The sequence below is a fragment of the Panthera tigris genome, chromosome B1, assembly GCF_018350195.1.
Source record: "Panthera tigris isolate Pti1 chromosome B1, P.tigris_Pti1_mat1.1, whole genome shotgun sequence".
NCBI classification, from domain to species: Eukaryota; Metazoa; Chordata; class Mammalia; order Carnivora; family Felidae; genus Panthera; species Panthera tigris.
In genome coordinates this window covers 147,879,023-147,886,835 of record NC_056663.1, presented here as the reverse complement: position 1 = coordinate 147,886,835, position 7,813 = coordinate 147,879,023, and positions in this window count along the sequence as shown.

The following is a 7,813-nucleotide window of genomic DNA, read 5'->3' as shown; positions in this document are numbered from 1 at the left end:
TCCTAAGGATGACATCATTGAAATAACAATTTAAAGACCTAAATAAATGAAAAGATATCCCATGTGCATGGATCAGATGACAATATTTTAAGATGGTAACACTCCTGAAATTGATGTATAGATTCAGTGTAATTATTCTCATAATCCCAGAAAAATTGCCCTTTTTGGAAAAATTGGCAAGACGATTCTAAAATTCATGTGTAAATGCAAGGGATCTTGAATAGCTAAAACAATCTTGTGAAAGAACAGTTAGCTCACTCTTCCCAATTCCAAAGTTTACTACAAAGCTAATCAACACAGCATGGCACTGACATAAAGATAAACAGATAGACTAACAGACTAGAATTGAGAGTCCAGAAATAAGGTCTTACATTCATAGCCAATTGGTTTCCAATATATCTGCCAAGAAAATTCAATGGAGGAAAGAATAGAGTGTGAGTTTTTATCCTGCCTGCCCATTATCCACAACAAATCTCTAAAGGGTTGATAAGGGTAACCTTTCAGCCTTCATAGCATAGGGCATTGGTACCAGTATCACCAATGAGCAAAGATAGAATGTATTTGAGGATCTAGAATTAAAATCAGCAAAACATGTGAAAGAATGTTATTCTACTCATCAGCATAGATATTATACTTCTTTCTATCATTTCCTTAGTACTTAAATAAAAATGAACATGATCAGAGTGATAATCATATTGAACACCTGACTATAAAACAGACTCTCCCTGATGTTCTGGTAATCCGATATACTTCGGATTTAGGCTCACCATTAACAGATACAAGGTAACTTATGATTTATTTCTGATTATATAAAAATAGGTTCTAAGCTGTTTTGCTTTTAAATATTTTATAAACTCAGATTAAATATGTGTAAATATTTGTGCACAGTGTATTGGTTTAATGATTATATGGTATGGATGCTGGAATCAGATAAAATAGGTTCAAATCCCAGGTTCAGTAAATAAAAACATTGTAACTCAAAGCAAATTATTAAATTTCTCTAGTGTTGATTTTCTCAACTAGTATTTTCTCAACTAATACTATTGTGTATGTCATATGACATTATGTAATATATCTGTAATCTAGTAAGCACATACTAAATCCCGTTATTGCTGTGTCATTTTAAATATCAATGGGATTTTTCCTCCAAAATATTTCTTTGCTGAGTAAATAAAATCAATTGAGTATGGAAAAATAGTCATTTCTGGTCTAACCTTATGACTTGTCTACAATATAATAGAGAATGTTTACAGATACAGTTTAGCACCAAATTGCACTTCTGCTCTCCCATAGGAGGAGACCTTTTTAAAAAATGTTATTTGCTTACTGTTTTCCAGGCATTATATTTGATGCTTTCACATAAAATCTAGAAGCTTTTTTAAAAATTTTTTAATGTTTATTCACTTTTGAAAGACAGAAACAGAGCATGGTGGGAGAGGGGGAGAGAGAGAGAGAGAGAGAAAGAAAGAGAGAGAGGGAGAGAGAATCTGAAGCAGACTCCAGGCTCTGAGCTGTCAGCACAGAGCCCCATGTGGGGCTCAAACCCATGAACTATGAGATCATGACCTGAGCCAAAGTCGGATGCTTAACTGAGCCACCAAGGTGCCCCAGATCTAGGAGTTTTTAAATAATAAACAGAGAAGAAATATTATTCTGACATCTAATATGATTTTTTAACTCTACATAAATAGAAAAATACTGTAAATACAGTTGTACATCTGGTTCCTTCATTTTATATGATTCAGGCACACTTTTGCATTGAACAATAATTTATTTTCATGGCTGTGTAATATTCCATTGTGTAATAATACCACAAGTTATGTATCCACATTTGTGCTTTCCAATTTTACATTTATGTGAGTAATGCTTTTATGAACATCCTTGTACATGTCTTTTGCTGAACGTATCAGTCATTTATATCGGAGATGAAATCGCTTGGTCGTAAAGTATGTACACGCTCAACTTCAGTAGGTAATGTAAACAACTTTCCAAATTAATCATGGAACTTCATGCTACAAGCACTTAGGATCTGGAAATACGTGGAAGTGTTCTTGAAAACAAATTGGTGCTATAAAGCTCTATATTTGCCTTTTATGAGAGTGCAAGGACAGCTTGTTAAAATGGTACATTAACATAGTAATCTGAGCACATTCTTGAAAATAAAAAACTTACTGCATATTCCTTTCAACATTAATTACTACAACTTTTGATACACTTAAAACCTTTGTTTGTGAGCGTAATTCATTCCGGAAACTAGCTTGTAATCCAAAGCATTTGTATATCAGAGCAAATTTCAAGAACCATTGGCTCAACTATGATCATGTGCCATTTGGCATCAAGTACTACTTGATTGCAAGACCTCGTTTTTTATCAAGTTAAAATTTATTAGCAATGTTTGCTCACCTGGCAGAACACTGGAAGAACAAGTTTTTACTGTTCACAATCCAAGGTTTTATTGTATTTGTCAGATTGAAGTAATTTGCTATTATTTTTTACTAACTACATTGACATATATTATTGTGTTTAACAAGCTGAGAAATTATTAACAGTTTGCCAACATAATTTCAAAGATAAAAAAGTCACTTAACAGAACTTAAAACTTCTATATAATAAATTCAAAGGGAAACTAGAATTTTAATGCTTAGAGAATGTCTGGAAAAAATAATCCCTCTCTCTCTCAAGTCTGTATTTTTCTGGAATTTAAAGTAAACACACACACACACACACACACACACACACAGATTAAAACCACTGAGAGAATATGTTTATCAATTAACAGTTTATTGAGGTACTAATATGTACCAGGCGTTTTGGCTTTATGTTTATTTTTTAAATTATTTGGGGGGCACTTGGGTGGCTCAGTCAATTTAGCGTCCGACTTCAGTTCATGTCATGATCTCACCATTGGTGAGTTCGAGCCCCGCGTCAGGCTCTGAGCTAATAACTCAGAGCCTGGAGCCTGCTTGGGATTCTGTGTCTCCCTCTCTCTCTCTGCCCGTCCCCCATTCTCACTGTGTCTCTGTCTCTCAAAACTGAATAAAAGCTAAAAAAAAAATTTTTTAATTATTTGAGTATATGAGGGAGGCTTAATATAGAATGACATTCTGGTACTACACTGTACTAAATTTCACCCTTGAAAATGATCAATCTTTTCCTAAAGCATCTACTGAAGATTTGAATTAGATTACCAAAGTGAAGTATTTTAAATATAATATTTGCCAACAAATCATGTATGATGCAATAATGGAAACATTATAATGGAAAACTTTATTACATCTCATGTTATATAGAATATGTGTACAGGAAATAATATTTATATTAAATAATATTTATTGTATTTCATGCTACACTACACTTTTATTTTTTATTTATTTACTTTATTTTAGAGAGAAAGCATGAGCAGGGGAGAGGGGCAGAGAGCGGGAGAGAGAGAGAAAGAGAGAGAGAGAGAGAGATAATCCCAAGTAGGCTTCATGCTCTGCGTGGAGCCCAATGCAAGGCTTAATCCCATGACCCTGGAATCATGACCTGAGCCGAAATTAAGAGTTAGATGCTCAACCGACTGAGACACCCAGATGCCCCAACACTTTAAAAAAATTATTTATGAATTCTAGACGTGACACAAAACCGTTACATATGAATTAATAGGTGCTATGATGCTGGCCATTCTGAGAGAAAAACAGATTGGTAAAATTTTGATATTGCTAAGAAAAGACAGAATCCACATACTAATAACATATCATTTCATCGCGGCATGATCTTGTTCTACACCTCATTCAGTATCACTCTACTTTGTTTTCTACACAGGCCACAGATCAGTGTCCCAGCTACTAAACCCTCTGCCAAATGCCCTTTAAATGAGACCAAACCAAGAATTCTTTTACTATCAAATATAAAATGCATTCAGTTTTCTTTTAACGATTTTTCCTTTCATTCTGAGTGTCAGCAGAGAGCAGAATAGAAATGTTTTTCAGTAAATTTAAAATGTGTTGCTTTCCAAGTTTCTCTCTTGAAGATATAACATGCAGTTTTAAGACACTGATACATATTTTGCTTTTTCAGTCTCTAGCTTTTTAAACATAATTTTGCGGGGTGCCTGGGTGGCTCAGTCGGTTAAGCGTCCGACTTCTGCTCAGGTCATGATCTCGCGGTCCGGGAGTTCGAGCCCTGCGTCGGGCTCTGTGCTGACAGCTCAGAGCCTGGACCCTGTTTCAGATTCTGTGTCTCCCTCTCTCTCTGACCCTCCCCCATTCATGCTCTGTCTCTCTCTGTCTCAAAAATGAATAAACGTTAAGAAAAAAAATTTTTAAATAAAAAAAAACACATAATTTTGCAACTAAAACGATCCAAATTCTTCAGTGCAATTATGTTAACTTTAATAATCTAAGAAAGTAATTCTAAAATGCTTATTTTCTTTCTGTGGCTGGATGTGGTGGAAATGCCTGGAACTATCATTGCTTTCCACCTTTTCCCTAAGACTGCAAAAGTTCTCTGTAGTGTCTGATTTCATTATATCAATTTACTCATTTATATAAACAATGTTTTCTTCTTGAGAAACTCAATGAAACATAAGCAAGATCATTACTTTATACCCAAACCCATGTTTAACATTATAAATAAGATAAATATTCCAAACTGGGAACACTATAATAAATTAAAATTATTTATTACAATACTAAGTAATAAATTTAAAAACTGGATTTGCATTAATATAAACATATTGTTGAAAAATTTCAATAGAGTTGATCATATTTTAAAGACCTGATATAAAACTTTTAAAGTACTTCATTGAATATATAGATATTGCAAATAATGAAATGCTGGGTTCCCAGCATAAACACAAAATGAGCCTGCAGTGAAATCTGGAAAATTATGAGTAGAATAAACCCTATTAGTATGTGCAACATTAAAAAAAAATCTGACTTTTCCTGAAAAATTCTTTTTTTTTAATTTTTTTAATTTACATTTATTTATTTTTGAGAGACAGAATGAGACAGAGCATGAGTGGAGGAGGGGCAGAGAGCGGAGACACAGAATCCAAAGCAGGTTCCAGGCTCTGAGCAAGCATTCAGCACAGAGCCCAATGTGGGGCCCGAACCCATGAACTGTGAGATCATGACCTGAACCGAAGTCAGACACCTAACCGACTGAGCCACCCAGGCACCCCCAAAAATTCTTAACCCAACTTAATACCCCTGCTATTTTCTAACAGGTTTACAAAGATGAAACTCAGAATTCTTGGGTCTCAAGCAAACATTGTTTATTTACCTACATTTTCAAAGTATGATAAGCAACTGTGAAGTTGGAACTTTTCACTTTTTCCCTCAAAATGCATCACTCAACCCACTTTGTTTGAACATGCTTCTGAAAAGTGGGTGACCAGACTAAAAAGATGAATAAGACATGGTTCTGGCCTTGAGGACCTCACAATCAGGTGAGGGACAATAAACACTTGACAGAAATTTAGCTTACCTTCCTCTCTTGTTCTCTGCCTTTGTTCATGTCTACTTCCCTAGGTAGCATTTCCTCATCTTGTATGCCTGTTAACTTCCCACTCATTCTCTCAATGATTCACTTCCTGAGTGGCTTCTTTGGCTCAAAGCACACATCTAGCTATCTGGGTAGAGCTGTGGTTCACCAGGGCAGGTGGTTCATATGAGCACAGAAAGGAAGGGGTCTAAGACTGACAAGAACCAGAGTAGAGGAGGTCAGGATGACCACGACATGCCTTGAAATGTTTCCTTCAGGGAAAAAAAAGTTATTAAGGACTTTCATAAAGTGAAATGTTATGACGGTATCTCTATTTTAGAAAGATTCAGCTCCTGGAAAGCTATATTTATCCTTAATATGAAATATGAAGATATCACAGGACTCAAAATATGTTATCAAAGAGTGACTAGTTGAAATTCTTTGATTCAGTACTATAAATAAACCACATTTTTCTCACCATAAAAATTCTTCTTTTGGTCATAGAAGTTTAGAAAATATCTATAAAAGAGAAAACTATGGCACTTCCATAAATCATACATGATGATGGGATGATGGGATTAAAACAGTTTAAAAGACGAAATTTTACATGCAGAAAAGACCACTGGGCCAGTCATTAATGACAGCTCTTGAGATATTTTTACTAAAATAAAGGAAGAGAATAGGATGTTGAGGACATAAACTATAGAAGACAAATGATTATGGACTCACTTCATGAATACGTGGAGAAATTTTTAATTCATTACATCTGGAAAGAACCAGTCCACATTTGCAAAATTAAAGTTATTCTTTAAATTAATCCAAGGAAATTATTACTATAATATTTAAAAATATTAGTTATCAACTTAAAGGAAGAGTAACCAGAGGCGCCTGGCTGGCTCAGTCAGAAGAGCATACAAGTCTTGATTTCAGGGTCGTGGGTTAGAGCCCCACCCTGCATGTACAGATTACTAAAAATAAATAAATAAATTTAGAATAAAAGGGAAGAGTAACATCTGAGGGTCATACACATTATAAAAACCCAATACCTGCTCCTCATACTTGCCTCTGTCTCAGAACCACAGTTGTAAAATATATACTAAAACTACACAGAGCTAAAACATCTATAACCCTTCTTTTTCCCTCCTCCTCTCTTCAAATCCCTCCTCAATCCCCATCCCAATCTCAACCACCCAGATCTCTTTCCTTCCCTTCCTCCCCCTACCCTATCCCTCTTCTTTTCCGTTTGTCCCTCCTTACCCTCCCTCTGCCGCTCTCTCTCCAGTGCTTTTCCAGTTGGCATAAACATCACCCAGGGATCTTGTAGGTTCTGATTCAGTGGGTCTGCAGTGGAACCTGACTTTTTACATTTCTAACAGGATCCAAGGCAATGCTGATACTACTGGTCCAGAGTCCACACTTGTGCAGCAAGGTTATCAATAAGAACACAGAGGCAATCTGGCCATTCTAATTCTATGTCCTGTTCCTTCATCCCTCTACAAACAGTTTATATTTACTTACAATTATTCATTGCAGGAAAACAGCAAAGCTTTAGGCGTCTGTTGGCAAATGAAAATCTCTGCTGAGTAGGAATCAGTAACTTGAAGTATACTTCAAACACAGATTTAAAGCAGTGATGAGAGTTCTAACTATATACATTGCTCCAGTGATTTAAAACCCTGAAAGTCATTAACTCATGACAATCGCTATATTCTTTTTTCTTTTGATTATTCTTACTGTATGACAGGAGATAATATTGAACAGTTTAAGACAGAATCTATACTTAGTTAAGGAAAATGAATATGATTACTATTCTTTTGTAATAGTTTTTTTAAAGCTTCTTAGAAAAGAATCTCAATATGAAGTAGAGAAAATTCATCAAGTATAAGTTTCCAATGACAATATGAGTAGATAGTGTTGATCAGATAATCAGAAACCACACATGCTGCATATCCAGACAGGAATCACTAAAATACAAAGAAAGTTCTGAATTTTTTCCAATGCCTAAGCCCATCACAATTCTGTTATTTTAAAAGGCTATTGACTCTCAGGGGTTTATGTAAGAAACATTAACTTACAAGAAAAAAGAAAATGTTGAAATTATAAAGTCAGAGAAACTCCAATTCCGTTTTTGAGATTTTACATATGGCATAAATGCCAACTTAACATTATTCTTTTTTTCAGAGATGAAGAAATAAAATCTAAATAAAATATTTCTTCTTTAAAAGTTTATTTCTGATTCTATATCAAAATATGTCTCTTTTGCTTTCTCTTTTTCAGTCGGCTTAATTGCAAATATAATGATTACATATATGGGTTTTCTTCTGTTCTCTTTTAAGGAAAAACT